The sequence below is a fragment of the Betta splendens genome, chromosome 4 (genome assembly GCF_900634795.4).
Source record: "Betta splendens chromosome 4, fBetSpl5.4, whole genome shotgun sequence".
NCBI lineage: Eukaryota > Metazoa > Chordata > Actinopteri > Anabantiformes > Osphronemidae > Betta > Betta splendens.
Genome location: NC_040884.2, coordinates 32,476,485 through 32,498,029, shown reverse-complemented (window position 1 = coordinate 32,498,029; position 21,545 = coordinate 32,476,485). Strand labels below are relative to the sequence as shown.

General features: G+C 47.0%; 2 protein-coding genes across 8 annotated transcripts in view; both read left to right on the top strand.

The window, feature by feature from the left end:
- Positions 1–21,545, top strand: part of LOC129604011 (uncharacterized) — a 237,442-nt gene that overhangs the window by 29,982 nt on the left and 185,915 nt on the right. The window lies entirely within an intron of this gene.
- Positions 1–21,545, top strand: part of LOC114853122 (inactive N-acetylated-alpha-linked acidic dipeptidase-like protein 2) — a 539,927-nt gene that overhangs the window by 357,724 nt on the left and 160,658 nt on the right. The window lies entirely within an intron of this gene.

The following is a 21,545-nucleotide window of genomic DNA, read 5'->3' as shown; positions in this document are numbered from 1 at the left end:
GAAGCACAGAAGGGCATTGGTAAGGACACCAGAGGAGCCAAACACCAACTCCTGGTTGACAGAACCCTGCAGTTATGTGCTGGACCGTCTCTGGGGCCTCTTTGCACAGTCTACACCTTGGGTCTTGTCTGGTGTGGTAGATCTGGGCCTCTATGGCTCTGGTGCTCAGGGCCTGCTCCTGTGCAGCCAGGATGAGTGCCTCTGTGCTGTCCTTCAGCCCAGCCCTTTCAAGCCATTGGTAGGATTTGTTGAGATCAGCCACTTCTTATATTTTCCGGTGGTACATCCCGTGCAAGGGCTTGTCCTCCCATGATGGTCCCTCTTCCAGCATCTCATCCTCTGTTCTCCACTGCCTGAGACATTCACTCAGCACGTCATCTGTCGGGGCCTTATCCTTGATGTACTTATGGATCTTGGATGTTTCATCCTGGATAGTGGCTCTCACGGTCACTAGTCCTCGGCCTCCTTCCTTGCGGCTAGCGTACAGTCTCAGGGTGCTGGATTTGGGGTGGAACCCTCCATGCATGGTGAGGAGCTTTCGTGTCTTAACATCTGTGGTCTGTATCTCTTCCTTTGGCCACCTTATTATTCCCGCAGGGTATCTGATCACTGGCAGAGCGTAGCTGTTTATTGCCCGGGATTTGTTCTTGCCATTGAGCTGGCTTCTTAGGACTTGCCTTACTCGTTGGAGGTATTTGGCTGTTGCCGCATTCCTTGTTGCCTGTTCAAGGTTGCCGTTTGCCTGTGGTATTCCAAGGTACTTGTAATTGTCCTCAATGTTTGCTATTGTTCCTTCTGGGAGTGAGACCCCTTCTGTGTGGATTACCTTGCCTCTCTTTGTCACCATCCTCCCACATTTCTCCAGTCCGAATGACATCCCGATGTCCGAGCTGTAGATCCTGGTGGTGTGGATCAGCGAGTCGATGCTGCGCTCGCTCTTGGCGTACAGCTTGATGTCATCCATGTAGAGGAGGTGACTTATGTTGGCCCCGTTCCGGAGTCGGTATCCATAGCCAGTCTTGTTTATTATTTGGCTGAGGGGGTTCAGACCTATGCAGAACAGCAGTGGGGACAGTGCATCTCCTTGGTATATGCCACATTTGATGGATACTTGGGCAAGCGGCTTCCCATTGGCTTCAAGGGTGGTTCTCCACAACCTCATCGAGTTTGCAATGAAGGCCCTTAGAGTTCTGTTGATGTTGTACAGCTCCAAGCATTCAGTGATCCATGTGTGTGGCATTGAGTCATAGGCTTTCTTGTAGTCGATCCAGGCTGTGCACAGGTTGGTTTGTCGCACTCTGCAGTCTTGGGCGACTGTTCTGTCTACCAGGAGTTGGTGTTTGGCTCCTCTGGTATCCTTACCAATGCCCTTCTGTGCTTCGCTCATGTATTGACTCATGTGCCCACTTATCTTAGCTGCGATGATGCCTGACATGAGCTTCCATGTTGTGGAGAGGCAGGTTATTGGCCGGTAGTTGGATGGGACTGCACCCTTTGAGGGATCCTTCATTATCAGGATCGTTCGCCCTTCGGTTAGCCAATCAGGGTGAGTCCCATCCCTTAGCAGCTGGTTCATTTGTGCTGCCAGGCGCTCATGGGTTGCAGTGAGCTTCTTTAGCCAGTAGGCGTGGATCATGTCAGGGCCAGGTGCTGTCCAGTTTTTCATACCTGAGACTCTATGTTGGATGTCTGCCACTGTGATAGTCACTGGATTCTGTTCAGGGAGGTTGCTGTGGTCTTCCCTCAGATCCACCAGCCACTGTGCATCACTGTTGTGTGATGCCTCCCTTTCCCATATACCCTTCCAGTACTGTTCAGTTTCCAGCCTTGGTGGGTCTGCTCTGTTGTTATTACCCTGCCATTGAGAGTACACTTTCGCAGGTTGCGTTGCGAACAGCCGGTTTATTCGTCTGGCTTCGTTATCTCTGGTGTATCTCTTTAGGCGGCTGGCCAAGGCTTGTAGCCTTTGCTTGGCAGTTTCGAGTGCTTCAGGTATGGTCATCTGGCTGTACCTCTTGGGCATCGGTTTTTTCATTGCACCTCTCTGGGCCTCTGTCATTTGGCTCACTTCCCTCCGAGCTGCCTTGATTTTTGCCTCCAACCTTCGTTTCCATGGTGGGTATTGTTTCTCATGGCTCCCATGGTTGCTCTTATAGCCAAGCACCTCTAGGATCACTGATGCTGAAGCGTATATCAGCTCATTGGTTTCTGTGATTGTTGTGGTAGGGATCGCTCTCAATGCTGCATTCACATCTTCCATGAGACTTTCTGATGGTACTTCACTTAGCCGTTGTAGTGGGGTTCGGGGTTGCCTGTTCAATCTCGCCATGATCTTATCTTTCATGTCAGTCGCTGCCTCGCTCAGCGTATCTGTGCTTATTGGGGCTTCGTACCCAATTTCCGGTTGGGGAGATGGTGAAACCTCCCCTTTGACCTGGCGTCCTGGCTCCCCCTTGCCGTAGCATTTGTGTTGTATCTCGTCAATCTCAAGTTGTGATAGAAGTTGCCGTTTGTGGATGTTGGAACACTGAGCTACTAGTTGCTTCGCCGTCAGCCTTGAATGTGGGTTTCTCCGTTCCTTCTTTGCTTTATTCTTTCGTTCTTTGCATGTAGCCCCTCTGACTAGGGTTACTTGAGTAGTAGCATTCCAACAGAGCCTTGTTCTCGCATCTCAGCCATTTTTTTCTTGTTCCAGTAGCCCACTTCTCGTCAAGGTGCTCTGGTTCCCCAACACCTGACGCAGACCTTGTTAGACCGGGCGACGTCTGAGCCAGTATCTCATGTGGTTCATTGTCTCTCATGATATGAGGTAGGCGGTAGCTTGAAGGGTCTTGCCCAAGGACCCACACTGGATGCTTTTTTCTGCCCTAACGGGGATTCGAACCGGGGACCACCCGTATACAAGTCTTGCGACTTTACCGAATGAGCGCTATCTATCTATATATATATATATATATATATATATATATATATATATATATATATATATATATATATATATATATATATATATATATATAATGAAGGTTGAAGGCTGAAGTTCTCGTCTTCTAAATAATCTACAGCGGGACCACCGGCCATTAAATCATTAAATGTTAGTACTGTAAGCGTATGGTGGACCGAGCAGCTGCACTCCAGCAGACTTGCTCCGTCCCCCTCATAGCCTGTCTCCGCCACTTTAGTCTCACTGTTTCTGGGGCAGGTACAGAGGAAACCAGAAAGCACTAGTTGTAGTCTGTGAGCCCATAGCAACTAATCTGCGAGACTGTTGGAGGAGGATCCTCCAACCCTCATTGAAAATTGGTTTTCCTTTTTTTTTCTTTTCAGTTTTCCTTTAGCATGACCTATTTTGTATTTTAGGTACTTTTTTGTCTGGCTTGGTCATGGGTGATATTTCTTTGAGGAGACAGAGGTTAAGTATCTGTTTTGAGGCATATTTCAGAATCTGTGCAGGCCATGTATCTTGTAAGCATTGCGTCCAACCACTACCACTGTGCTGCATCCGAAGTATGAGCACGACCTCACACTTAATTTGAACGTAAGGCCGTTCGTGGCGACATAAACTGTTTCACTTGAAGTGTGTTACTAACAGCAAGTAATTATGGAGACATGCGGTTGTACTTTCTGGACCTATTTTGTATTATTTAGCTTGTAAAGATGGGGCACTAAATATTTTCAACAACTCTCCAGCTTACAGTTAGAGTCACCTCTCACCTGTGGAAGGAGCCTTATTGGTGAAGCCATTAATCACGATGGAGAATTAGTCTATGACAAATGTCCCTCTCTCTGCTCCCTGTGCATACATCTGCAGATTGAATACACAAACGGGCCACATGTTCCTGTAGCCAAAGTCATTTGTGCCAGTGACAAAAGTGATGAATGGGTTATGTAGCACCTATGAGAGAAGGCAGTGAATTTTTACTATGTATTAAATAGGAGCGTGAGAGCGTGCAGGGAGGGAGGACGGGATGAAGGACCTGAGTGGAGCTGCAGAAGTGGGCTGTCATGTCAGAGTGCTGTGCTGTAGGCAGAGGACCTCTGTCACACACACTTTCAGCCCCTGCTTCACATCTTTTCTGGCACCTCGTCTGTACTTCCTTCAGATATCCAGCCATCAAACTGCCCCTAGAGCTCGTAGCTGTCCAGCTAGGCACCGGAGCTGGCAGACACAATATCCAATGACTGCTCTGTCAGATGACATGACAATGAGGAGAGTGTGTGTTTTAATGGGATCTTTTCTGCTGCCTTTGTGGGAGCCTTAAGGCACATAAAGAACCTTTTTAGTTGTTTTTTTTTTCAGTGTTAGAACTTTGTCAACCTAGCCTACAAAAAGAAATTTAAATCAGCAAGTATTACTTTGTTCTTCTGTTTATAATGAACAGCAGGAGACAGCAGGACCTTGATGAGCTGTGCTTTCAAATTGCATTAATATGTTGTTCTCTGGCTGAAAGTAATGCAGTGAAATTACACACACCCAGCACAAAGAGTTTGATCAGAAGAGTGAAATATAATTATAGGCTGTTCTTATTGTGTATAATTATGCTGTTCATGTTTTAGATGTCACTCTAAATGCTTAAATGAACTGAGCAGCCCCGGACTGTGCGCGCACACACACACACACACGCACCAGCTGATTGGCCGCAGAGAGCGGGTGCACACGCAATCATGCGGGCATTTGGACATTTCACCACCATCACATCTTGTTACGCCGTTAGACTAACCACATACACTTGTCACTTTTGTTGGTTTTGGTTTCTTGTGTCATTACTTACGTGTCGGGAGTAGTCGGACTCCCGCGTCGCGCCGGCAAAACTGGACAGCTGGGCGACGCTCACTTTTGACGTCATTGCAGTGTCACCTCGGTGTGAGGCGCGGGTCCGGCGAAACCACTTTTGTTTGTTGTTATTATTTGGTCCTAGTCATTACTTGTGGGGTATTCTTGTGTTATGTATCTGAGAATTATTGTTGAAATATGGGTGATTGATTTATACCTGTTTAAAGGTGAATATTGGGGTTATATATGTTTAGTTTCCAGAACTTTCTGGAGAATGGTTCAACCCAGTTGAAGGGGGCGGGGCCAGGCCTTTAAGACGAGTGGCCAAACTACCTTGTGGGGGAGAGTAGACTGGACGGAGAGCGAGATGGTTGGTGAGAGAGTGTTGACGAAGAGAAGAGACATTCCTTTTATTTGAGCAGGTTTTTTTTTCAGGTTGATTTCCACATCCATAGTTGTCCTTATCATTCTGTTTCTTTTTTGTCTGTTGCACCCGCGGGGTTTTGGAGCAACTGTAAATACTGCACCTGATTCTTTTCTGCACTATACTTTTGGACTGAATAAACTCACTATCTGCGAGCAAGCCATCTTTTTTGGTTGTTTTTGCACGGCGTTCCATGTCTCGAGTGAGCAGCAGAGCTCACTCACCACAGTTGGTGTCAGAAGTGGGATGGCTACTCGCAAGACAGCACCAAAAGGCAGAAAACCTGGACCTAGGCTGCGGTCGCAGGGGAAGGTGACAGCTGTGATGCAGGATGATGAGGATTGGAAGTCAGACGGGAGTGCAGCGTCGGTGATTCCCGGTGCCAAACCTGAGGAGGGAATGGTCTCTTTGATGCAACACTTCTTGAACGCACAGCAGCGCAGAGAAGAGCGGTTTCTGCTGGAGCTCCGGGGCCTACGAGAGTCCATTGTGGGGGCAGCTAGGCCGGACTCAGATGGAGAGAGTCCACGTTTGGAGCTGCCAACGCCAGCTGCTTCGAGGGTAGCTAGTCAGCGCAGAGCGGGTACCACAGAGACTCCCCAGGTGTGCCAGTGCTGAGAGGGCCGTCCCAGCGGATGGAACCAACGATGCCATCTCTCCAACCTGGCGATGACATCGAGAACTACCTTCGACGGTTTGAGCGCCTAGCCAGGACCTGGAGGTGGCCTGAGCAGGAGTGGAGTTGTCGGCTAGTTCCACTGCTAACAGGACGAGCATTGGAGGCTTACCTGGCGATGAACAAGGAGCAGGCAAAGGTGTACGACGAGCTGAAGAAGGCTTTACTTGAGAAGTACGACATTTCACCTGAGACGTACCGACAGAGGTTCCGGTCAGCCACAGTTCCGGCAGGGGAATCGCCAACGGAGACCTACCACCGCCTGAAGAACCTGTACGAGCGTTGGGTTCGACCGAGGGAACACTCCAAGGAGGAGATTGGTGAGACCAATCCTGGAGCAGCTCCTAAGGGTTCTTCCGGTTGAGACACGCACCTGGGTTCGCGAGCATGAGCCAACGGCAGGAGTGGCGGCAGCGAAACTGGCTCAACAGTACCTGAATGCTCATCGCGGGATTCTTCGCACTCAACCACCATCAGGTACTTGGCGCACCCACCCGGGGGTGGAACGGGGAGGTGCGATGCCAGCAGACTCTGCACCAGGCTGGAATCCGCCAGGAGGAAGGCCCAAAGAACTGGTTTGCTTTTACTGTCAGCAGACAGGGCATAAAGCATCTGTGTGTCCAGCGCGCAAAGCTAAACTGTCGGGGTACTGCTATGTCCCAAGAGAAGGGGATGTCGAGCTGCGCAGGGGCCGTGAGAGTCTCTCAGCATGTCATGTGACTGTGAATGGATGCTGCCTACAGGCTTTATTGGACACGGGGAGTGCATTGTCAATGGTCAAATCAGGTTTTGGGTCAAATGTAGACTATGTGAATACAGTTGGGGTGCAGTGTGTTCACGGGGATGTGAAGCGGTATCCGCAGGCCGAAGTACTGTTAGAAGTACAAGGGCAGACATACCTGCTAATGGTGGCTGTAGTGGCTAGTCTACCGACAGACATGATTTTGGGCCGTGATTTGCCAGTGTTGTGTGACTTATTACAACACAGAGAGGAGCACGGGAAACGTTGACTCTGTGTTACCAGGTCATCTGTCATGTCCGGCCTTTACGCGGGCACAAGCCAGGGCAGGACTCCAACCTCTACCAGACATGGATGAAAGTCTGTTGCAGGGTGGAGACAGAGGCCCAATAAAATCATGCAGACTGAAACGTCTGGAGAAGTACCTGGGCACACCAACCTCGGAGGTTGCTGCAGAGCACCCGGAGGGTATTGGTTGGCAGGAACCAGAAAATATAGCGGAGCTACAGAAAGGCGATGTGAGGTTAAAAGCTATGTTTGAAAAAGTGATGTCTGATCAACCCTCTAACCTGTGTGAAGAAAAATGTGTGGTTAAGAATGACATTTTGTATGTACAAGCTGGGGATAAATCTTGCCTTGTTGTCCCGGCTAGCTGCCGCCCACTCGTCTTACACCTAGCACACTCTGTCCCGTGGGCTGGTCACCTGGGCTAACAGAAAACATTTGCACGTGTTAGCTCTCGGTTTCATTGGCCAACGTTGTATGCTGATGTTCGCACCTACTGCAACTCTTGCCCAACCTGTCAGAAGACCAGTGCTGTGCCGTGGCAGCACAGGGCCCCATTGCACCCTGTCCCTGTGCTCTCTGAGCCGTTTAGGCGGATCGCCATGGACATTGTGGGACCGCTGGAGAAAAGCAGTACGGGACATCGCTACATCCTTGTCATCAGTGATTACGCAACAAGATATCCGGAAGCTTTTCCACTGCGCACAGCAACTTCACCAAACATCGTCCGTGCCCTGGTACAACCTTTCTCCCGAGTGGGAATACCTGAAGAGATCCTGACAGACCAAGGCACCAACTTTACATCGCGGCTGATGGGGCAGTTGTACCAGCAACTGGGCATCACTGCCATCAAGACAACCCCATACCATCCACAGACAGACGGACTAGTAGAGAGGTTCAACCAGACACTGAAAAACATGCTACGGAAATTTGTGGTAGATACTGGAAAAGACTGGGACAAATGGCTGCCATTTGTCTTCTTCGCTTACCGAGAAGTCCCCCAAGCGTCCACCGGGTTCTCACCATTCGAGCTTCTCTATGGTTGGCAGGTACGGGGATCGCTGGATCTGCTGAGGGAAAGCTGGGAAGAGGGTACGACAGCCAAGCCAGAGGAGAGAGGCATCGTGCAATATGTACTGAAAATGAGGGAGCGACTCGAGCAGTACAGAGACCAGGCAAGGGAGAACCTGCAGGCAACACAACGATCCCAGAAGCGGTGGTATGATCAGCATGCACGACTACGGCAATACCAACCAGGCCAGAGAGTGCTACTTTTGCTACCTACTTCAACGAGCAAACTTCTGGCAAAATGGCAAGGCCCATATACCGTGGTCCGCAAGATGGGGCCATTAACATACGAGGTCCATCACCCAGACAAGGGAAAGGCAAAGCAGACATATGTCAATCTTTTGAAGGAGTGGAAGGAGTCACCGGAGAAGAAACCTGTGTCAGCCATGCTGGTACGGAAGGTGACGGGTGAAGAGGAAGAGGACGGTGTGGAAGTTGCGGAAAGGAAGACGTCTGTGTTGGATTTGAGTCACCTAGACGACATCAAGCGCCAGGAGTTGCAGGGTCTATTAGACCAGTTTCCAGCGTTTCTTTGTCAGAGGCCGGGGCGAACAGCGCTGATCCACCATGCCATCCACCTCACAGATAACACGCCGTCCAGGCAGAGGCCGTATCGGGTACCGGAACGTTTGGTGGATCCATTGACAAAAGAAATTAAGATGATTAAGGAGCTGGGAGTTGTCGTGTATTTTGATGTTCCGACATTGTTAGAGAGTTCACACAGACTCAACTTTTATGCTCAAATTAACACATGAATTTATTACATAGAATGAAATAGTACAATCACAGAATAATCATGAGAGAGGTGGTGGCCGAATTCACCCGCTTGTTCTTCTGCAGAAAGAACTGAGAGGTCGAAAAAGGTCAGCTGGGTGACTGCAGCAGACCCTCTGCGAAGCACTCTAAGAAACATCTCCCAATGCCCACTTTTTAAAGCTGTGTTGTTTATGCAACCAGCGAGTGCCTACGTGTCCATCGAAAGTCCATGTTTACTCAGCTGCAGCAGTTTATTTGTTTTAGTGGCCAACCTGACACCACGGTCAACTTGACATTTGTTGCAATGGACAGAAATAACTCCATAGGAGGAACGGAATTTACCACAAACTTTCCCCCTCAATGGACAGACAAATGTCCATTAAAGCTAAGCCCAATTTACTTTACTGCCTTAAACCAGTGATAAGCACTAGCAAGGTCCCAACCCATTTTAAGTGTCGTTTAACCTTAGCAATGTGGACACATAAATCACTTAAAATAGCCAAATTTATCCTACTGCTAATACAGGACTTTTCAGGGCAGCCATCTTGATGACCTCCGAACATTTCACAGGTGAATCCGGTACCTGCCTCTAAAAATAAACACAAAAACAAATTACTGGCAAGTTTACAAACACACTTGGACCATTTTTACTAAACATCAATCTTAGGGTTCCCCATTTCCCCCTCTGATACTTTAACACAGTGGTTCAGATGATACCAGGTGGGGGAGCCTTTAACTTGAACTTCTCTTGAGGTCGTCTTGACCAACATGTTGGGACCTTCTTGTCGGGCATGGTCCCACGTTCTCCCAAAACCCCTTGATATACACCGGATCCCCAGGTTTCAACTTCAGCTCCAGCTCGTCCTTTGCCTAGGACGTCTCTTTTTGCCTAGGCTCTTCTTTCAGCTCCAACAGGTGATCCTCACACGCAGCAACAGTCAGTCTTGAAGGTCTGTGCTGCCACGTCGTTCCGCCTCCTATAGATGTGTTGGTCCGCGCAGCCCCACAATATTAGGTGGGTGAGAAGTCTTGGTCTAGCTGGAATTGGTTTAATTGGACTCTCCATCGGCTCCTTCGGCTCCAGTGGCTCTTCCATCATGGTTGTTCTGGAAGTTGTGGCACTGCACCCTCTGCGTTTCCTGGGAAGCTAATCTGATGCCTAGCCTCTCTGCTAGCCGACCCAGTTGGCCCAGCTCACTTGTGGCCCTCACACCGAGTCACTCGCTTCCAGACTGTCCAGGGCTTCAGCACTCCTCTGCTGCGTCATCCTCTGTCCCCCTCAGACTGGTGCTCCAGCTTGACCTGAGAGCTGATAGCTGAGAGGCAGAAAGCTCTGCACCATAGTGCAGCATAAACCATCCTACAGAGCTAGGGTTAGAGTGAATAGAACATATAGTTTACTTTTTATCCCAGGCCGTCGTGTAGAAATCAGAAAATCCGAGAATATAAAATAACCAATTTGTAGCACGTCAGAAGATAGAAGACCCTTTTCTGATACTGAAGTAACCTGTGGACGGAGGTTAGCGGTAGGAGAGAAATCGGTTCGGTTAGGCAAGAAAATCAGTTTAAGCGAGGTGTTTATGCTGACACAGTTTCTCCACTGCTGCTCCGCCTAAAGAGAAGGGTTGAAGTTGTTAATGTGAGCTTCCTGTGTGCAACAACACTCTGAGATGCAGAATGAAAATGGTTAAACCCTCATTATATAAAATCAACAACAATAAACATTATTGACATGTGTCATGGTTAGTCCGTAGAGCATGTATCAGTCAGTCATGTCACTGTCATGAGCTCAGGGTTTTTATCGTGCACGTGAGCTAAGAGAGAAACTCTTGCTCTATTAGAACTATAATTTAGAAAGGCTAGCCTGTGACCTTGTTTGCTAAATGAGTCAGCAGTGTCACTCAGGGCCCATCAGTGATCCGGAGTTTGATCTTCTTTGACCTCTTCTTTCCTGCAATGGAACAACACAGCACTCCTACGTTTGTTAATTATCTGTTTTACATAAAAACGTAGGTCACTGGTTGATGCATTAAACACTATTCTGTCAAGCAAAGCTTCATGCAATGTTAGTTTTATGCGTTCTGCATATTTTTTTACAAGCTACACCCTGAAATGCAAGGTTCACAGCACTGTTTCATCTCTCTATTGTCAACATTCACACTTTCCCTTTCCTTCACTCCTTGACCTCCTTTCCTCCCTCACATACTGTACCATGCTACCATCTCTTTTTCTCTCACTCCACTAGGAATCCTGCTGAGATCATCCTCTTCGCAAGCTATTTACACTCCAAGTTAACATTTGAACCGACTGAACCCCAACTTTTGAACCAACAGGCCTCCTTCGAATAAGTTCGCCAACTTGGGATGAGACACAACAGAAACAGAATAGAAGAATAGTCCCACAGCAGACGCCACACATACAAGTCCCCTGTCATTCATTTTCATACTCCCCATACACACATACTGCATCCAAGTGATTATACAAATTACTAATTTAGAAAGTGAGGACAATCGAATCGCTAACTTAAGATGGGCACATTAGTACAACCCCTAAAAATCATTTCTTACCCTTACTTATCTATCCTTACTGGGACTTAACTGAAATTAAGAAACTTATACAGCATCTAAACTTCAAGGTTACACCCTCGATGTCAGCTGACAGCTAAACAAGAAGGATTGAGCTTTAGTGACTAACCTGATGAAGAACACAGAATCACTGCGATAAAACTTATTTAATTCAGGAAGTGCTGTAAATGCATGCATTAAGTGACTCTATGACGAAATTAACATACAGACTAAATAAGCTGCATTCTCACAACCTATCAGAGATGACACATTAGACATAACACAACCTGTTGAACCTGTTGCACAAAGCAATAAACCTAGAAACACAAACAACCCCACAATCACTACTGCATCTAATTGTAATTTCCCCCGTGACTATCTGAGTCTCTAATGACACCATACTGTAACAACTGTGGATAAAAACTACAACTAAAATATTTTAACTTACTAAAGAAAGTTCATATAAACCCACATACAGCCAAACCTCTTGGAGGATAAAACACAGTCAACCACTGAGCATCAGGTGAAGCATTTCAACAGCAGAGTGAGTGAATTGGGAACTTTATTTTGAAATAAAGTTGAACTTTATTTTGAAATATTCTCCATACTGTACCTCTCCCTTTCCTTGTAAAATTAAAATATTTTATTTTATTTTATTTTATTCATTTATTTATTTTATGCTTTTGGCAGCTTTAAGGACTGAGTTATTTTCACCAATTCGACTTATTTATTTTGTTTTTAAAAATTTAGATATTTGTCTGAGTCTTAAAGTACTAAAGTGTGCAGCAAGGTGAGAACACAGATTCAGAGGCCTCTGGCTTTTTGGCTTTTGATAACATCCATTGACACAGTTCATATCTGACAGCCTGCACTGTCTCAGTGGCCCTGCTTGAGCCTCAGCCTTCCTTGGCCGTCCAGGTGCACTCTTGTTCCATCACTGGCTTTGCACATGTCCATACCTCCCACACTGGAAGCAGTTCACAGTTTTTCCACAGCATCCTCGTCTTGCTCCTTGGCCTGGAGGAGTCCCTCCTCTCCTCATAGGAGGTCGTCTTGTCCACCCTCCTGGTAGAATGTACATCACCTGAGGTGTGGCCATGCCTGGTGGTGTAGGTGGGGTCTGAGGCACGCTGGCTGGTTGAGCAGACACCATCCTCCTCTCTCTTTTCTCCCCCTCTGTTCGCTGCTGCTGGCGTGTTGCTTCTTTCACTGCCTCCTTTGCCTGCTTCTGACGCAGCTCAACAGCATGAATCACATGGTCAGTTATTTGTTCTAGTGACAAATTGCACAGTTCCACAGTGTCAGTCAGATCATTCTGATCCGGTCTTGAAGGCCAGGGCAGATTTTGATGCTTTGCCCCTTTGACCAGCAGAGGAAGTCCATCAGAAACCTCATTTACCCATCCGTCACCCACACACACTAATTCCTCATCTGACCCAGCCCACAGTGATCTACCTGCTCTGTCACGCAGATCACTTTCACTGCAGGAATTTCCAATTGATATTTTCTGTTTTGTTTTTTTTTAAAAAAAACGTCTGGCAGTTCTAATAACTCATCCCTTTCCACTGCCCTGTCTGTCCCTTCTAGACCAGCTACCGGGTGAACTGGCTTCTTTCTCCTTCCAGGTTTTGTTTCTTCTGCATCCATCTGGGACGCATCTGAAAGAGACTTAATTATAGTGATCTGATTAGATTGATTATTACAACATTGAGCTGTCTTTTTGCCCATCATTTTTGCACAGCTAATAAAATGCAACACTGCATCACAGATTTGATCTCAACCCACTGCCTCAGATCAAATGTCCCCTCTGTTGGCCAGGGTGACGTAGCTTTATGCGTCTGCTTATTCTATTTCTTTGAATACTTCTGAATCTCCTGAGAAAAGAGTATATGACCCACTTAAATGGACCGACCAGGAATGAATGTTAATGGACTTATTATAGGTGTTTTATCCTACTTAGTTGACTTATTTGACTTCCTGCTCTGGGCAGTATTCACACACACACACAAATTCACACGCACACACATGAGAAGTGAACACGCGAAGAGGAACAAAACTAACGTCTCCGGGCCCAATTTGGAGTCCCAATTCACTCCTCCCCCCTTTTTCTTTTTTAACCAAACCAGGAGGCCGCAATCTGCACACACTCTGTGACCTGCTTGACCAGTCCCAACCACAGTGTTGAAACATCGTTCTAAAATATGCAGATTATTTCAAACAATGATTACCCCAATGTCCACACAGGACACTAAAAAAATATTAGAATTATCAAAAATGATAGAATGATCAAAACGTTCGAAAGTGTAATCTACACAGCACTTACCCCACGGCTCTTCCCAGACTGTTCAAAAACAAACAAACACACACACAGACACTGAACAGCGAGGCTTTATCTCCCCGTTACACACACACTCTCTGCTCCAAAGGACCAAAAGGGAACGCACACTGTCAATTATTAACACACACTCAAGGTTTTTTTTTTTTACAGACACAGACTCAAATGTTATTACCTCGACACCTGTTAATTATTATTAACACCGCAACAACTTAGCACTTATCACACTATCCTTAAATGCATTAACATATACTAAACCTATACTCACCCCAACTTAACTATACTTGCGCAATACTGACACATCGACACACTGCAGTTCAACACACAATAAACAAAAAGCGCTTTTACCGGTTATCCCTATGTTACCAGGCCTCACAAACCTTGGGAAGCTCTACACTTGGATTGATCCGCTCCAAGCTTAATGTAGATTCCCAATACATTACACAAGCCTACAGTGCCTAATAAATTTCGATTCTATCGAGCAGGTCAAATTTACCAAATTTCACAACCCGTTGCACCGAGGCCGCACTGTCTACCGACGCCGGTACCGTACGTCTTCCCCTTTAATTTAACAGCCGCTCAACGAGGTATGGTTCAGTGACCCCGCTCAATACCTGGACCAAATTTTCCAGCGTCGACACAGAACTTACACAGCCTTAAATTTATTTTATCCGAATGCAGACTACAACGCCCATACTTTAGATTTCCCAAACGTCGCCTGCCTCAAGTTAACCTACGTAACTTCTAGAGGTCAATAGGCCATGTCATTTTTTCCCCAAGCGCAAGATAGCACATACACACACAGCAGTTGGTTATGCAAAGCAGCTATTTACAGCAGTATAAGTAAGCACAGGTAAATTCTCCACCGCCTCTCTTTGTCTCTCCCACACAGATACTTTACTAGGAGCAGCCAAATCAGAATTTAATGATCAGATTTCTCTAATCTTACCAACATCTGCTCACACTACAGAGAATCGTCACGTAAAAGCTTTAAGCGCTATTTACCTTCACTGATGACGACGGTCGTGCGTCCGGGCCAGTCCGGACAAATGTTGGTTCTGGACAAGGCTCCTCACGCCTGTGTTCGTGACGCCATTCTGTCGTGTATTTTGATGTTCCGACATTGTTAGAGAGTTCACACAGACTCAACTTTTATGCTCAAATTAACACATGAATTTATTACATAGAATGAAATAGTACAATCACAGAATAATCATGAGAGAGGTGGTGGCCGAATTCACCCGCTTGTTCTTCTGCAGAAAGAACTGAGAGGTCGAAAAAGGTCAGCTGGGTGACTGCAGCAGACCCTCTGCGAAGCACTCTAAGAAACATCTCCCAATGCCCACTTTTTAAAGCTGTGTTGTTTATGCAACCAGCGAGTGCCTACGTGTCCATCGAAAGTCCATGTTTACTCAGCTGCAGCAGTTTATTTGTTTTAGTGGCCAACCTGACACCACGGTCAACTTGACATTTGTTGCAATGGACAGAAATAACTCCATAGGAGGAACAGAATTTACCACAGAGTGATTGAGCCATCTACAAGCGAGTGGTGCAGCCCAGTGGTGATTGTCCCGAAGACGGGTCTATCCGTGTCTGCATCGACTTTCGGAAGCTCAACGCCCAATCCCAGTTTCACGCCTACCCGATGCCACGGGTAGATGACCTCTTGGAAAGAGTGGGAAAGGCAAAATTTATAACTACCTTGGACCTCTGCAAGGGCTACTGGCAGGTTCCCTTGGATACAGCATCCAGGCCTTACACAGCCTTCAGGACTCCGACGGGCCTTCACCAATTCACGGTCCTGCCGTTTGGGCTGCACGGGGCCCCAGCCACGTTCCAGAGGCTGATGGACAGGGTCCTACAAGGATGTGAGGAGTGGGCCGCTGCCTATCTGGACGACGTTGTCGTCCACAGTAGCTCATGGGAGGAGCATCTGTCCCACCTGCAACAAGTGCTGCAGAAGATTGCTGAGGCTGGCCTGACCCTAAACATGGGGAAATGCGAATGGGCAAAACAGGAGGCACAATACCTGGGGTACCATCTGGGCAATGGACAGCTACGACCCCAGGTCAATAAGGTGGAATCCATCTGCCAGAGCCCAAGGCCGAAGACCAAGAAGGAGGTGAGGTCATTTCTGGGCCTGGTGGGATGGTACCGGAGGTTCATCCCGGACTTCGCCTCCATAGCAGCACCCCTAACGGATCTGCTGGGTAAGGGGGTACCAAACCCCATTCGGTGGACTGAGGACTGCGAGGCAGCATTTAGGGCCCTGAAGGAGAAGATGTGCTCCAGGCCAGTGTTGCAGAGTCCGGACTTCTCCCAAGGTTTCCAAGTAGACGCGTCAGCGGTGGGTCTAGGAGCCGTGTTGGTCCAGGGGCCCAAGGGAGAAGAAAAACCGATAGCTTACCTCAGTCGCAAGCTATTACAGAGAGAGACCCGCTATTCAGCGGTAGAGAAGGAGTGCCTGGCCATCAAGTGAGCCTTGGAAAGCTTGAGGTACTACCTCTTGGGAAGGACATTCGACCTCAAAACGGACCACAGAGCGTTGACTTGGCTGCATTCCACAAAGGACCACAATGCCAGGGTCATGAGATGGTACCTGTCGTTGCAGCCGTTCAACTTTAAAATTCGGCACAGACCTGGACGCCTGAATGTGGTAGCAGACTACCTGTCAAGGAACCTGACAGGCACTCTGCTAGGAGAGGGGGAAGGTGGTGTGACAAACCACCGGTTTGTTTCCCACTGAGCAGCCCCGGACTGTGCGCGCACACACACACACACACGCACCAGCTGATTGGCCGCAGAGAGCGGGTGCACACGCAATCGTGCGGGCATTTGGACATTTCACCACCATCACATCTTGTTACGCCGTTAGACTAACCACATACACTTGTCACTTTTGTTGGTTTTGGTTTCTTGTGTCATTACTTACGTGTCGGGAGTAGTCTGACTCCCGCGTCGCGCCGGCAAAACTGGACAGCTGGGCGACGCTCACTTTTGACGTCATTGCAGTGTCGCCTCGGCGCGAGGCGCGGGTCCGGCGAAACAACTTTTGTTTGTTGTTATTATTTGGTCCTAGTCATTATTTGTGTGGTATTCTTGTGTTATGTATCTGAGAATTATTGTTGAAATATGGCTGATTGATTTATACCTGTTTAAAGGTGAATATTGGGGTTATATATGTTTAGTTTCCAGAACTTTCTGGAGAATGGTTCAACCCAGTTGAAGGGGGCGGGGCCAGGCCTTTAAGACGAGTGGCCAAACTACCTTGTGGGGGAGAGTAGACTGGACGGAGAGCGAGATGGTTGGTGAGAGAGTGTTGACGAAGAGAAGAGACATTCCTTTTATTTGAGCAGGTTTTTTTTTTCAGGTTGATTTCCACATCCATAGTTGTCCTTATCATTCTGTTTCTTTTTTGTCTGTTGCACCCGCGGGGTTTTGGAGCAACTGTAAATACTGCACCTGATTCTTTTCTGCACTATACTTTTGGACTGAATAAACTCACTATCTGCGAGCAAGCCATCTTTTTTTGGTTGTTTTTGCACAGCGTTCCACGTCTCGAGTGAGCAGCAGAGCTCACTCACCACACCTGGTATTGTTTAACCGTATAATGCAAAATGTGTCACAAATTTACACTAATTATAGAAGCACATGTGATGTTGGAATTCATATGTAAGAGATCTCAGGATTTAAAAGCACAGACCATGATATAATTTATTATTACGTTTCTGCTAGAGGGTTTATCATTTAGACAGTAGAGCACCTTTTCAGAAAGTGTCATCCTTGGAGTTATTGTCTTGCATTTTCGTTTTCTGCTCAGTCCATGCCCTCCGCTTACATTACTTCCGGTTTTCAGCTCTCCGCAATTAGCAATCATAACCAGTATTTAACACCCAGTACTCACCTCTGCAATCCGCCACATTGTCGTTGATTCACTTCCTCTTTCCAGCATTACCGTATCAAGTCTAGTTATCAGTTCTGTTCCGTCTTGACCTTGTCTCTAGCCTTGTCCCTGATGTACTGTCAGCTTACCTGTTGCTGACTACTTCCTGTTACCTGACGCAGAGTTTGCCTAGCGCTCTGGTATTGTATGCTGAGCTTCTCTGTTGCCGACCCTTGCCTGTCTGGCCATCGTTGTTTGCCTGTTCCTCGTTACGGGGTATTGTGCTGTACCTGAGTCACCTGCCTGCACTGAATCTGTACCACGGCCACGCACAATAAACATAAAACTCTTTGTCTCTGGAACCTGTTGGAATCTGTGCTGTGCATGTGGGTTTCTTTTGTCAAGCCATCCAAACATTACCAAACTAGTTTACTTTCACTGCACAGAAACTTTGATTGACAGCTGTCCAACTGTCACCCCCCCACCCCCGCCTCTGCCTCAAGCACCGCTGGGGCTCCGTTCACATGCAAGCGTTGCCTTTAAAATGTTGTAATACAATGAATAAAATAATAGATGTAATAATAGACATGTTTGGTGAAAGCGCAATGTTTAGGCCAAAGCTTGACATTTATTTTGTGTCACACTGAAGGTTCAGCTGAGGGTGAGGCTGACAAACTCAAACTACAAACCTGGCTCAAACAATACAGTGCTTGATGTTTGGTGAAAGCGATGGACTCTGCAAGTCGTGTAGGTCTGCTGCAACCCCGGCACAAACGGGATTCACATTCTTAATGAGGACAAAAGCCATAGGAATCACGCTCAAATGTAAGCCTGCAATATCTCTTTTTTTTGTTCTGTCCAGCAGTTTAACAAGCAGCATATGTTACGCTGAATGCCATATTGTGATGGACAGCTTTGCTTTCATAAGAGCGGTATATATAAAATATATATATACTCTTCTTGATGAATGGTTTATTTAATGTTTTATTTAGCTAATCTAATCTAATGTTGCTGTGTTGGTGGACAGGTTAAGTTTCTGCTTTAGGGTGTGTATGCGGGAGGGGGGGTGATGGTTGGGGGTGCAACCAGCTGCTGAAAGCAAGCAAATCTGTCAAGTAAACAATCGGTGCAAAATAAATAAGCAGGGATGTACCTTAGGCTAACACATTCGTAACTAAACAACAATAATAGTGTTAATGTGCACATACTCATACAAACATATACATATCATATACATACATATGTGTTTATATTGTTATACATATCCCATACTACTTAATAAAAGTCATGACATACAACACCACAATTTCCATATTCACACATTATTGATATTGGTAGTGATAAGTATCAGTAATACTTACAGTTGGGTTTAGAAAGCCTGTTTACCAGCCCAGGTGTTGAGTGTCCCACTACAAGGTTAGTAAAGCTGTAGCTTAACATTGTTCACCCAAAGGGTGAGGCACACTTTGGTGCATGAACAATGCCACTTGTGAAAGCCAGGGTGATGTGAGGAGCTCGGCCACTACGCCCATCCAGCAAGCAGAGGAAGGAATCCTAGCAGCCAGGGAGCCCACACACCTTCAATTCAGGAGGGCAGGTGTTGCGACCCAAGCCGCCCACACAGAACCCCCCAGGCAGAGCTGAAGCAGCCACAGAGACAGCAGGTCAGAGTGGGCCACCGTAGGTCAACGCTGTCCGCCCCATGAGAACCAGGGGCAAACACTCCCCTCTGTGGGAGGGTCGGCCTGAAAGAGTGGAGCCCGAGGACCCACGGTCCGTAGGGAGCCCGCCAGGAGATGCCCTCGCGCCCAGAGTGGGACCCACCCCCAGTCCACCACCCCTACACGAGCAGAGCGGGGCCTATCCCATCGGCCCGACCTCATCCCCTGGCACCACACCGGGCCTGCAGCATAAGGCCAGCAATTGGTGGGGGGTCAGCAGAAAAGAGACCACCCAGGCAGACGATCAACGTACCCCGGGCGGAAAACCGGACCCCCCACACTCCAACCGCACCACGCACACACAGACCCACACATACATCAACACACACACACCATAAACTCTTTCACAACAAACTGGTAAATCATACGTGAACCCATGCAATCTTAGATACATTCTCGCACCCACACCATTTGCTTGATCACTTTCGTGGGGAGGGTAGGTCTCCAGCCTGCTGCTCATGTGGCCCCAGGCAGGGAGCGCAGCTCCTCCTGAGCCCCGTTCAACTCCCCCAACCCGGGGGAGGCAGAGGGCAGCAGAAAAGGTACCCCAGAACCCTGCAACCCAGCTTGGACGTGGGTGTGTGCCTTTAATATAAAACAATACTGCTTCCAACACTATTTAACACTCCTTGCTAAAAAAAGCTTCAGGCGGTTTGCCTGGTACAGGACCTCCGATAGTCCTATAACCTAAATTAAATGGTCAGAGGACAACTTCCCCTGCACTTTGCACACTTATCTCCTCCGTGAAGAAACATTTTCGACAAATTACTGACAGATTCAAGATTAAAAAAAACTTTATTAATCCCAGAGAGAAATTATTTTGCAAACGTTGATCGTTGTCACAGATGGAGATACACACAAGAAGGAAGGTAGATTAAAATAAGAATGCTAACACATCTACACACACTTACATCAAGTCTAATTACTATTTGTCTAATTACATCTAATTACTAGCTAGTTAGCTAGCTAGTTAGTATATGTGTTATTGCATGGATGTAGATCAATCCTTTCAGAGAGAGGAGTAATTGTACAGGCCGATGGCCACCGGTAGGAAGGATCCAATCCTGTCTAAGTGCGATCGGTTTCAAATTTCCCAGTCTACGTCTACAGTCTTTAGACCACTAACAGAGCCAGTTGAGGTGGCTCGGGCATCTGGTTCGAATGCCTCCTGGACGCCTCCCTGGGGAGGTGTTCCGGGCATGTCCCACCGGTAGGAGGCCCCGAGGAAGACCCAGGACACACTGGAGAGACTATGTCTCTCGGCTGGCCTGGGAACGTCTTGGGGTCCCACCAAAAGAGCTGGAGGAAGGGTCCGGGGAGAGGGAGGCTGGAACTCTCTGTTCAGACTGCTGCCCATGCGACCCGGCCCCGGATAAGCGGATGAAAATGGATGGATGGATGGATGGATGGATGGATGGATGGATGGATGGATGGATGGATGGATGGTTATGCAATGAATAATCTGTAAATAGTAAAATGTTCTTAAAATGTTAATGAAATTCTGAGATTATTATATTTGTTTATCGAGCTATGCTCTCAAACAAGCTGTAGTCGTGTTAGGAATATTCTGTCTATTCTGTATTAATTCAGGCTGCAAAGGCTATTGGCAACCATTACTATTACTATTAGCAGCCGCTAATCAATCCATAGTATATAAATCAATAAATTTAATGAAATAATAAATTGCCAGTTAGACATACCAGTCAAAGTGTAACCACTTCAACAGCCTCCCATTCTACTTCAGAGTCAGATTTTGGATCAGCCAGTTTAGCTGTTACAGTGGATTCAGTGACCGTGACTTTTGATCCCTGCGGCGGATCACAGCTATGCGCTTCCTCAAGGGGTGTGGCGATTAACTTGGCTTGCGACACACTGCTAAAACAGAGCATTGTGTATGAGAGCTTAAAACACACATTTTCAGACGGGCCGTGTGGGACAGAGGTTTTTGGCATTAAAAGTTACAGACACCTTACTGAGACATCAAGGTCCAATTCTTAGGTTCACCTAAAAGCGCAAAAACAATAACTTCTGAAGAAGATTCTTTCTGAACATAAATCTTCTTCCTGAATCCATGCGGCATCATTCTTTTAAATAGCATGATGCCGCATGGATTGTTAGCCTTCATGTACTATAGTCAGTATGTTTTTATTGCATACCTTGTTTATTAGTTGCATGGTTGAACGTACCCACCTGTCTTAGTTAGTGTCAATTTATTATTATTATTATTATTATTATTATTATTATTATTATTATTATTATTATTATTATATATTATTATTGATGTCTGTGATTGTGGTGTTATGGGTGATTCCCTTCCGGT